Source organism: Pelobates fuscus, chromosome 2 (genome assembly GCF_036172605.1).
Source record: "Pelobates fuscus isolate aPelFus1 chromosome 2, aPelFus1.pri, whole genome shotgun sequence".
Lineage (NCBI taxonomy): Eukaryota > Metazoa > Chordata > Amphibia > Anura > Pelobatidae > Pelobates > Pelobates fuscus.
Window position 1 is genome coordinate 404,392,957 of NC_086318.1, and position 12,954 is coordinate 404,405,910.

The 12,954-nt window shown below is 40.7% G+C and overlaps 1 protein-coding gene across 1 annotated transcript in view; it reads left to right on the forward strand.

The window, feature by feature from the left end:
* The window catches only part of CAMKMT (calmodulin-lysine N-methyltransferase), a 470,195-nt gene that overhangs the window by 99,460 nt on the left and 357,781 nt on the right, over positions 1–12,954 (forward strand). The window lies entirely within an intron of this gene.

The following is a 12,954-nucleotide window of genomic DNA, read 5'->3' on the forward strand; positions in this document are numbered from 1 at the left end:
TATCTCCGCCTCTGATTTCTTCTTCGGCCATCTATTCACACGAATTATGGCGTTGTTGAGCATTTTATGTTTTGTTCTAAGATCTGCCATCTTAAGGTTGAAGCAGCTTTAAAAATTAAATAAATAAAACTAACCCCAAACCCTGAAGGATATTGTTGTAACCAATTAACTTTAGCCGTGTATTTTTATTCTCCGTGTTGTCATCTATAATAATATCTAAAATGATGCATACACCTTATAAATAAATACGTCGGATGAAAACTTGCTTTGATTCAATGCTCCAAGGTGTGGCTCCATCCATAATACGCTCTAGGCTTGCATGTCAATAAAATGTTTAACTATTGAAATGGTAAACACTATAATAGCAGCAGACACTTTAAATTCTACTCTACTTCCTTTTGAAACAACATACCCCTTCCTGCTCCACAGCTTTTATGCTTCTGTTAAGTTAAACTACGAGCCTTCTGTCTGAAACATTTATAATTATTTCTGCGTTTGTTGAAGACCTTCTCTACACGTAGGTCTCAGCCACTGTTGAAGTACTGTTAGCATTTCTTCTAAGGACACATGAGTATGACTTATAGAATGCTTCCTGCTAGCTTCTTCGATATAGCAATAGACAGAAGATTAAAATACACTCTCTTCTTACAAGCCTCCCATACCTTTCCCAGGCTCACATTAAAGTGAATACAACACACACCAGCATGATGAAATTCGTCACACCGTTTTTGTCCTGTTATTACAAGAAAATAAAATAAGTACTAGGTAGCATGAGGCCTGAATATAAGGCTAGCATAGGTTACCTGGTGTTCTTTTTGCAGATGGTTAAGTACATTTATGTCATAATAAAAGTCTGCACTGACTGGTTAGAAATAGTACAAGTATTCTTTAACCTTTTTTAAAAAAATTTTTAACATTAATTAAAATCACAAATAAATGTAACTTGATTACAGCAAGGTAGTTTCCTCACTGCAGCAAGATCATTGCTTGCTAAATTCGTATTTGTTTGTTCAATCAGATGTTTCTAATAAAGAACCATTGAGGACACATTACAAATACACAAGAGCTGCCACATACTGCATTGCTTCTGTATGAGAAGCATTGAATCCAGTGCTTCTCATAGAGGGGCATTGGAAACATACCTAGTGTCAGCATACAGACACTAAATAGATCCAATTATTGAATCAAATTGTGTAGGAAGTCCCTGGTGGTTTAATATATATATATATTTTTTAACCAATGGTTTGACCCAAACTTTTTTTCAGTGCTTAAACACCGCCTCTACTCATCATTGTTTATAATCCACAATTCTCTGACATTAGTAATGCAGAAGTGTTAATTTGGCATTTTTAGTACAGTATATTAGCAGGGTGACCTCTGGGTGCCTCTGGGAGAGTTTATAGCAACTGCAGTTTAGATTTTTTTCTGAACTTTGTGTCAGAGGTTGAGGAAGCTGGCATATACCCGGTAATTTAATGTACGACCAACATGAGGTTTGGATTTACACAAGGATGATAGAAGACAGGAGAAGAACTTAAATGTCAGAAAAAATATCATAATAACAAATACTGCAAGGAGTAGGAAATACAATATTTTCTTGATAAGCAGGCTTAGCCAGGTACCTAGTCCAAAGGTCCAATCCCAATCCCCAAATAACCCAGTATCTTGTCTGATATTACTGACTAGGTCATGTAAGTTTGTATATGCTCATGGATCATGGTCCCATGATCTGAAAGATTAAAGCAACACATGCCCTTTACTGCCTCACACCCTAAATCATGTTTCAGTAACAAATAGTCAATCGCTGCCCTATTTTCAAGAATTGCTTTCTTATTAACCTGGGTATCCATTAGAAGTTCCTCCAGGGCCTGGAATGTTTCATTTAAACTCTTGGTGAGGGAACAGGCTAGGGCATTGTACAGTGCTTAACCTGGGATCCCTGGGATCATGGATTACGCAAGAGCAATGTATTTGGATTTATATACGAGAGTGATTTGAGGGTTACAATCAGAAGTAAGGGTGTTTTTGACATCTCTTCTGTCTCTCTGTGGTTTGCGTAGCTGGGTAGTTTCAGAGATCAGGTCAGATTTGGAAAACATGGTCCTGGTTAGGCGTGAGATTGCACAGGGACCTCCTGTAATGTTACCTGGGGCATAAGCATCACTTCCACAGGTGAAAGTCCATTCTTTAGGGAGATAGACATGGTGATGGTAACTCATAACTTGGTGAACTTGGATACATTTCATAGTGGTGCTCAGGGCTCTACAATTCGTGGTATTTTTCCACCATGTGGGGAAAAACAGGGATTTAGTATTAGGGTCTCTTGAACAATTACATGAAAAAGGCCAACATAGTTCAGCGGCTTTCACATTAATTGTTTTCAGGGCTAAGGGGGGCTTGCCTACCAGTGGGTTGAAAACATAAGAATGTAGTTGTAGCATTTTATTGGGTCTATGGGGTATGTATGTACTTCTCCAAGAGTGAGATGGGGTAGGAGCAGCTATAAGACACTAAGCAGTAGGGGCAGCTATAAGACACTAAGCGTTTTCAGTATTGAGGAGAGGGTTGAGGCAAAAGGAGGTTAGGTTAAAAGCCTTTGCTATCTGCATCCATATATTTCCCTGCCATGCATTATTATATTCTGGTCTCAAGTCAGAGTAGCATATCTGAACAGAGCATACAATGGTAAAGGATATCAACAGCTTCATGTCGGGGAATCAGTCGGAGTGACTTGTTTACAGTGACTGGCGTGTATCCACGTGGCTTTTCCTTCTAGTTTCACCGAGGTGGCTGTGGTTAGCAACACTTGGAAGGGACCATCAAATATTGGCTCAAGTTTTTTATCACTACCCAATCTCCAGGTTGGAGTGTCTGGGGGAAATAGAGTCCTTTATTTGGGGCACAACCAAACAGAATTTTGTAGGGAGACAAACCACTTCTACGACAGGGGGTGAATCTCTTAGAGAATAGTGCTAGGGGAAGACATTCAGTCCAGGGTTTCCCTGTCTCTTGCATGGCTTTAGCATTTTTATTTTTCAAAGTGCCATTTTCTCTTTCTACTTTCACACTACTCTGGGGGTGGTAGGGAGTGTGGAAAGCCTGGCTGATCCCTAGTGCTTTCATTATTTCTTGCATTATCTCTCCAGTGAAATGGCTACCTCTGTCACTTTTAATCACTTCAGGTACCCCGTATCTACATACCAGTTCCTTCAGAAGCTTACTTGCTGTGACCTTCGTTGTGGCTTTTGATGCTGGGTAGGCCTCGGGCCAACCTGAAAAGAGATCAATGCACACCAACACATATTCATGCACTCCTACCTTAGGCAGTTGAATATAGTCTATCTGCAGTCCCTGAAACTGGTAAAGTGGCCTTGGTATATGTTTACCTGGTGTTTTGACAGCTTGTCCGGGGTTATTTCTAGCACAAATTGCTGCTACCATGGTAATCCCAGGCGACACCCAATGGGTGTTTACTATATAGTTCATTTTTGACAAATGGGTTGGTCCATGGGCCATCTGTGCCATCATAGTTTAAAGAACTCGTGGTAAACAGTCTTTTACCTTTTCTCCACATCTTGCCATCATCAGATTCTGCATCTTGTTTTATTCAGAGATCTTGTTCTTCTTTGCTTGCTTGCTTCTGCAGGCTCAACAATATATTGTAGTCAGCAGTCTCACCTGGAAGAACAACCTGTAGGAAGGTATTACCTGGAAGTGTGGAAGGATGAAGTTGGATTGCTGCTTGCTTGGCAGCTTCGTCTGCTTTGTGGTTTCTTCTTGTAATTTCATCTGTGATCTTCACGTGAGCTGCTACCTTGATGCCAACTTGAGTGGGTAGCAGAATAGCGTCCATAAGTGCACTCATGGCTTCAGAGTTCCTGCTGAGGTGAGGAAATCACAAGCCCACCATATAGGCCCAAAATCATGGGCTATTCCGAAGGCATAGCGAGAGTCTGTGTAAATATCAACTGTCTTACCAGAGGCCAGTTTGCGCGCTTCGGTGAGTGCCTTCAGCTCAGCCTCCTGTGCAGAGAAGTGAGGGGCGAGTGGTTCAGCTTTTATTAACTCGTGTGCAGAGACTACAGCATATCCAGTGTGGAAATTGCCCTTCTCATCAGCATATCTAGAGCCATCTACAAAAAACTCAAAGTCTGGATTAGACAATGGAGACTCAATTACATGTGAAAAAACTGCTGTCTCTTGTGCCATTAACGCTGCACAATCATGGGGTACCTGGGCTTCAGCTAACTCGTCTGGTGACAGGGAATTTACAAAAAGATCAGAATCACCCCCCTCTTTTAAATCCAGGGGAAGCAGTGTAGATGGATTTAACACCATAAACCTTTTCAAAGTTACGTTTGCAGGCATGAGGAGAGCACACTGCATCCTGAAATGCCTTGCATTATGTATGTGTTTCGGCTGAACTTGTGATAGAATGTTGTTAATGTCATGTGGGGTGTAAATGATGACAGTATTGTCTAAGACAATGTTGGTGGCTTTGTCCAGTAGGGCAGTAACAACAGCTACTGCTCTTACACAGGAAGGGACACCTCTGGCAACAGTGTCTAGTAGAAAATTGACTATTCTATCACCTGTAATGTAACATTAACAGTAGTAGAGGGTCCAGCTACATCAGGAATAGTTCAAGCGTGAAGGGACACTGGATTGTCAATTTCCTATTGGGGTGAGGGTGGTGGAACCTGAGTGTCATGAGAGATGTCAGAATTGTTCTGCTGGTTCCTATTTTAAGGAGGACATTTACAGTTGCACTTAATATGTCCCTTTCTCCCACAATCCCAACACTCAACCTGTCTTCTTTCTCTACTTAATCTGGGGGCAGTCAATGCCATAAGGGCTGTTGTTCTTCTCCTATTATTTAGGTTGGCTTCTACCCCCATAGCCACTTTAACTAAATCACTGTAATTAAGGCTTCTCCATTCTGGTCTAGCATTCTGGATTCCTGTTCTAATAGGAGCATGGATACCATTCATGAAACAATCTAGTGGATGTTACTTTGGTTTCAATATAGCCCAGTGACTCCCAAGCTATTTGCAGTCTGACAAAGAATTTTTCAACAGACTCATCTTTCCCCTGTATAATATCTCCTAGCTTGTTGTCCAGTTCTTCAGTTTTTACTTTAGCCCAATCTTTAAGGGCAGTTACACAGGATTTTTCTGAGGCTGGTTTAGATCTAAACCATTGGTCTGCTTTTGGTGCTTGGTCTTGTACACCTTTCCTCAAATTCCCCTCATGAACATCCGTGTATTGGGCAATGATTCGAGTGAGGACAGGACCTGCCTTTAAGTCAGTTATTTGCTTTAGGTTTGCCCAAGTGCATTGGTAAGTAGCCTGAATAGTGGACAGGGTTTGAACTAAAGTTAAAGGAGCTTTTTCCACATCTGTTCCCACCCATTGGGACCTGCTTGAACTTTTAGTGGTCTACTTTCATTAAAAGCTTGCTGCCTTTTTTCTTTTGTGTCTTACTTTGGGTGGTTATACTATCCCATCCCGTTACTCCTTCCTCTCCCCCTCTCTCCTCCTCTGAGTCTTTGTCCTCTTCACGGTTCTCCATAGGACCCTTGAAGATGACAGGAAATAGATTCTGGGCTCCCTTCGCGTCTACTTCAGCGGGTCCAGACTGCATTAAATGGTTCATGGGAGGGTAGGGGAACCCACAGCTTCTACATTTTTCTTCCCACCATGGGTTTGTCCATTCACAACGTGGACATATCCCGTATGCTTTTTGGGTAATAGGATTTACAGTGGATGCAGGGACTTGAGATCTCATTTTCTTTAAGCTTACTTAAAGGGAATCTCCAGTGCCAGGAAAACAATCAGTTTTCCTGGCACTGCAGGATTCCTCTCCTTCCAACCCAAATCCCCAGTTGCTGAAGGGGTGAAAACCCCTTCAGTGACTTACCTGAGGCAGCAACATGTCCCACGTCGCTGCCTGCTCCTCCCCCGCCGCTCCACCTTCTGCCTACGTCGGCCGGTGGGCGAGACTGATCCCGCCCACCGGCCGAGGAGACCTAATGCGCATGCGCGGCAATGCCGCGCATGCGCATTAGCGCACCCCATAGGAAAGCATTGAAAGCGATTTTTAATGCTTTCCTATGGGGAATTGAGCGACGCTGGAGGTCCTCACACAGCGTGAGGACGTCCAGCGACGCTCTAGCACAAACCTGTGCTATAGAGCAGGAAGTTCCCTCTAGTGGCTGTCTAATAGACAGCCACTAGGGGAGGACTTAACCCTGCAAGGTAATTATTGCAGTTTAAAAAAAACAGCAATAATTACACTTGCAGGGTTAAGGGTAGTGGGAGTTGGCACCCAGACCACTCCAATGGGCAGAAGTGGTCTGGGTGCCTACAGTGTCCCTTTAAGTAATTTCTTTATTGCCTTAGTAGCTCTTTGTCCTTTATGATGTTTGACTACAGTCATAGCTGTAAATTACTCCTGGGTACTTTGTGAGTTATCCATCTCTAACACCTGTAAGGGGTAATTACTTCCTTAACCAAGACAAGACTATACAGACAGTGTTTAAACACTTAGGTTTAGACCACTGCAGTGGAAATTTCACATTCTTTGTCTTCTTAATTTAAACACAGATCACAGATCTGTCTTTGAGGATTCTGACTCAAGTTATAAAACAAATGACAAGGCTGACAAACCCCACAGATATATTCTACTATCTCAAGATTCCAAGATTTCTTTTACAAGACATTCCACCTGGACATACTATACCACAGAAGACAAGTTCTTTAGGAGGAAACCTATTTAAATCCTTACCCATCCGGACATAGTACTCAGAGAGCTTAATAGAGAGTGAATCTAGATAGAAAAGTAAACATTTTTCTCACCTGCTGCAGCTTTAAGATTCACCGACCACAACTCCCGGGTTCCCCGTAGTTCGTCCGGATGGAATGGATTGTTTCCAACTGGGTTTCGGCACCAAAATTGTTAGGGATAAAAATAACACAAGGGTATGTTCAGGGGAAACCAAATTGTTAGTTTGAGCGCGCTCGGGGAAGCAATCAGACACCAGACACCAGCATTTGTGTATCAAAGAAAGCTTTGGCTTTTTTTAATTCGAGAACAAAATTATATAGCAAAATAGCTTTGTGACTTGCGCGACAAAAACAGGATGCTTGAAGGCACTATGTACCATAAAAGGAATTTACAGAACAAAGCATATATTTTAACGGCTAAGGGTAACATCTGCAATCGTCTCCTCAGAAACCACAGAATGTCACAAGAAAAAGATATTGTGTTTACGTGTCAGGCACTAAAACTATGGTATAGTTCAAAGCATATCATGATCCAAGTTAAAGAATTTTAAACTGACTGGTCATCGGATCATCTGTAGCTTGAGCCTTGGTTCAATGTGCTTTCCATCACACTGTCAGGACATCAGCCACTAGAAGGTAGATTTAACCCTGCATTCGGATGCAGTGGTCTGGGTGGCTATAGTGTTCCTAATTTATTTTTACTTTAACCGTTTGTTTTATGGGTAATTGACCTGTCAATGGGTAAGTACTGTTGGGTTCCTTAGGTTTGCTGCCAAAAACCTGTGAAATTAGCCCAATCATACAACGAACCACAGATGAACATGTAGTATCTCACAAAAGTGAGTACACCCCTCACATTTTTGTAAATATTTTATATATTTTCATGTGACAACACTGAATAAATGCCCCTTTGCTATAATGTAAAGTAGTAAGTGTACAACCTGTATAACAGTGTAAATTTGCTGTCTCCTCAAAATAACTCAACACACACTATTATTAAACCTTTGGCAACAAAAGTGAGTATACCTCTAAGTGGGAATGTCCAAATTGGGCCCGATTAACCATTTTCCCTCCCCAGTGTCATGTGACTCATTAGTGTTACAAGGCCTCAAGTGTGAATGGGGAGCAGGTGTGTTAAATTTAGTGTTATCGCTCTCACACTCTCTCATACTGGTCACTGGAAGTTCAACATGGCACCTCATGGCAAAGAACTCTCTAAAGATCTGAAAAAAAGAATTGTTGCTCTACATAAAGATGGCCTAGGCTTTAAGAAGATTGCCAAGACCAAGAAACTGAGCTGCAGCACGTGGGCAAGACCATACAGTGGTTTCACAGGACAGGTTCCACTCAGAACAGGCCTCGCCATGGTCGACAAAGGAAGTTGAGTGCACGTGCTCTGCGTCATATCCAGAGGTTGTCTTCGGGAAATAGACGTATGAGTGCTGCCAGCATTGCTGCAGAGGTTGAAGGGGTGGGGGGTCAGCCTGTCAGTGCTCAGACCATACGCCGCACACTGCATCAAATTGGTCTGCATGGCTGTCGTCCCAGAACGAAGCCTCTTCTAAAGATGATGCACAAGAAAGCTCGCAAACAATTTGCTGAAGACAAGCAGACTATGGACATGGATTACTGGAACCATATCCTGTGGTCCGATGAGACCAAGATAAACGTATTTGGTTCAGATGGTGTCAAGCGTGTGTGGCGGCAACCAGTTGAGGAGTACAAAAGAAGTGTGTCTTGCCTACAGTCAAGCATGGTGGTGAGAGTGTCATGGTCTGGGCCTGCATGAGTGCTGCCGGCACTGGGGAGCTACAGTTCATTGAGGGAACCATGAATGCCAACGACTACTGTGACACACTGATCCCCTCCCTTCGGAGACTGGGCCGTAGGGCAGTATTCCAACATGATAACGACCCCAAACACACCTCCAAGACATCCACTGCCTTGTTAAAGAAGTTGAAGGTAAAGGTGATGGACTGGCCAAGCATGTCTCCAGACCTAAACCCTATTGAGCATCTGTGGGGCATCTTCAAACGGAAGGTGGGGGAGCGCATGGTCTCTAACATCCACCAGCTCAGTGATGTCATCATGGAAGAGTGGAAGAGGACTCCAGTGGGAACCTGTGAAGCTCTGTTGAACTCCATGCCCATAAGGGTTAAGGCAGTGCTGGAAAATAATGGTGGCCACACAAAATATTGACACTTTGGGCCCAATATGGACATTTCCACTTAGGATTATACTCATTTTTGTTGTCAACGGTTTAGACATTAATGGCGTGTGTGTTGAGTTTGTTGTGTTGAGTGTGTTGAGTTTTTTTTGAGGGGACAGAAAATTTACACTGTTACACAGGCTGTACACTTATTACTTTACATTGTAGCAGAGTGTAATTTCTTCAGTCGTGTTACATGAAAAGATTTAATAAAATATTTACAAAATGTGAGGGATGTACTCACTTTTGTGAGATGTTCTATATGTGGGCACCCTATGCCTCACTTGTAATGAATGACTACTGAATATTTACGGTCTTGGGTATAGCGACCTAAAGTGTTACGTTTATTTACATTTTTTGTTTATCTGCAATGTCCTCTTAATTGTATTTGCTGTCATTGCAAGTCCTCATGTAAATGGAAAAATCTTCAATGAAAATTGGTAAATTATACCTAAATTTCTATTGGATTTGTCTTTAGTAAACATGAAAATTGCAAATCTGTTTGCCATTTTGGTTATTTAAGTGGAATTTTGCTGATCCGAACTGCATCCGCTATTTAGTGAATAACCCTGATAGTATCACTAAACAAATCTTGCTTTCAAATGCTATATCTTCACCATCCAGTATCTACTCATGCGGAAAAGCATACTGCTGTGCCTTTCTTGTTTCTTGGATTTTTAAACAGAAGTGGAAAGGGACAAAACACAAATTATAGACTAAATGGTATTAAGCACATGTCGGTAATTACTTGCAGCTTAATCAAGATTATTGCTAAATGTTTTTTTTTTCCTTTTGTGAAAGAAAGCTCAGTTCAATAATGTTATTCACTCCTACATTGTTATAATCGTCCATTTTCACCATTAAAAATATAAAATTATTGAATGAGAACTGACAAACCTTGACTGTCTGTAAAGAACGACCTTTAACCCAAACACAATGGGTCTTAAACCGTAAAAGAACACGCTTGAGTAGGAACAGACGTGGCTTCATTGAAAAAGTAGATATGTGTTTCTGACTCGAAAGTCCTTTTCAAGACAGACGTCCTATTGGGAAAATAAAGCTTATGAAATGGCTTTTTGTTCATAAAAACTTCTAATCTTCAAAGCCAGATTTAACCAAATACAGTGCAAAGAGCAATAACCCAAACCTAATTAGGATTTCTGAAATATGTTCATTTATTTTCAACACCTCCTCTCCATCCATCATAGCTCACCAGTGGTCTATAAGGTGGTTTGGTTTCTGTGGAATACCCTTACTGAGCCCTCTGTACTTCATTGTTTCTGGAGATGTCACTTGAGAGAATTGCCAGACAGGTTCCACCTCCTATACTGGTGGGTTCAGATAAGTACTATTCTATTCAGTTAAATATTGGCTTCGTCATTGTGCTTTTAACTAAATCTTGCAAAAGACCTTGTTTTGTTAAGTTTGACAGTTTGATTTTTTTCTTTTGTCGTGGCAATCTATAGTAGGAGAGACTTCTGTTGCAACCTTCTTTTTATCACCTGGTCCTACTGAATGCCAGGTTGAAGAGCTTTTGCATTGACCAAGCTTCCCCATGGATCATTGTGCATTGCTATGTACTTGCTCCATCTAATCTTTTTACATATAAGGATCTATATACATGTATATTTCCATGAAAGATTACTCATCTATCCTTTCATATTTACATATAATCCATTAAATTGGCTTCCAAGCAGGTAGGTCAAAATGTTAAATGCAAATTGGAAGCAATGTTGACCATGCCACTCTCCAGTGGCAGAAGGCAGTGGTTATTGACTTATATTAACTTAATTCTGAGCTTGTCTTCTCACAGGCTCTGTCTATCACTCCATCTTAATGTTGACTAAATTTTATATTTTTAATGCAGAAGTGGAACTTCCACTTTAGCAGTACAGGGTCAGACCATGGGTTCCTCAAAGACCTTCTATTTTATAAATTCACTTGAAAATAGTTTGAACTATATTGTGTCCATAGAATCCTAGATAATGGCATGCAGTTATGGGGCTTGAACTGCACATTTAGAAAAGGAATATGACCAAGAACGGGTTTCTACTATTGTTGAAAAGGGGAGGGGAGAATGGGCTACTGCTACTCACAATGGTAAAGGGTATAAAGGGGACATGCAAACATTTAGTCAAACTATATATGTATTGTATATGTGTGTGTGTGTTTGTGTATATTTATTTGTTGTTGGTAACATAAAAGCTGTGTAATAACTTATTAATGAAAAAAGTCTGTAGTAGTGTGCCAAAACCGAAGGGTAGGCCTGTAATAAAAGAAGGCCACCCTGGTAAAATGAAATTTAAAGAAGAAGGGGGAGGTGGGTGGGATTGAACTGAACGGCACGACATTGGTAGGCAGGGAGTGTGGGTTTTCATACTGGGAACACTAATTCCTCCCACAAATATAAGCCTTTAAACATATGTATGTATATATTAGCTTGTATGTGCTACACATACTCTTTAATTTCCCTGTTTGTGTCTGTGTAATACACACACTTTTTAATTGCTGTGTGTATGTGGACTACCGTACCACCCAACATTTGAAATGGACAAAGAAGAACAATTAAATTTTAGGGGTGTGGTCAAGGTGAGACTGTTCTGAGAAATTTTAGGAGACTTACTAAGAACAATTTACGTAACTAAAGTGTACCTTAGAACAAGACCAATGTATCTTATTTACACAGATGAATTTCTAAACACAATAATTGCAGTTTAAAGTCACATTACTGTGAGTATTAATGCCGTGGAGCTGTGTTCTAGACACACCATCATCGTAGGGCTCCAAGAAAAGAGGGACAGAGGGATTTGGGCCCCACTATAGGGACTGTCCTTCCTAAATAGAGTCACTTGGGAGGTATGGACTACACACAATCTGTAATTGCCACGTGAGTATACAAAACCAAACAAAAACCTGTTTTAATTGCTGCTGTAAAAATAAATAAAAAAACATTAAAATATCTATATATACAATTAACCAATTTATGAATGATAGAAGAAACCAAACAAGACAGCTGTTAGCAATGCTGGTCACCTCATCCTCTAATAGGCTGGCATCCTGCATAATAATAGCAGGGGAATCTGGAGTCAAATGACATGATGTTTGTTTCTCCTTGTTGGGAGGAAGCTAATTGTTTATTTTGGTTGATGCTATTCACACAAGAAAAAGTAAAATGTGAAAGCTTCTCCTCAATGAACAAACAATGAAGAAAAACTCAGCTAATGGCCCCCTTTAGTGTAGAGAATGGGTGACAACAATCATACATCAGCCTAAACCAAGAACTCCTTCTTTTGCTGCTAGGTGTTAATGCAAATTTGTTCTTGTGCTTATTCAGCCCTAAGGCTCCCCTTCTTTTGATTTAATTAAATCTAATTGGTTACATTGCTCCTCCCAGGCCCCTGAGGTTTTTTTGTTTATTGCTTACGCTTTCTCAGTAATGCTTCTATTCAAGGCACAAATGCTGGATAAATAAGAGGCCTTTATCCCATGTTGGATTTGCTGGCAGATTATTTCCTTGCAATAGTTTACTTATACTGTTAAAAGTAAATGACCAGTGAAATAACTCATTGGGTGGTAAGCATAGCATATCCGCAAGCAAGTGCCTTAATTAGTGTAAATGCTGAGGGAAGGGAAATTAAGCCAGTCGTTCTGGCGTATAATGTTACACTGGTGCTGCTTTTGGTACAGATGTTTATTCTCAAAGTGCTTAGTGTGCAGAGATGATCAAGGTTTGGCAACATCGCTAAATTGGGTTGTTAATGGGTCTCTTAGCTGAAACGTCGGGGTATCTCCAGGGTGCCTGACCTCTCATTGTGTAGTGTGACATCTGTTCTAGTTTTTGGTTTTTGATAATTATTTATGAGATTTTAAATATGCATTTACATTTGTTTTGACTGTTAATGAAGGATATTTTTTTTTAAATGCACTTGTTATAAAAAAAGTGACATAATTACACTTTA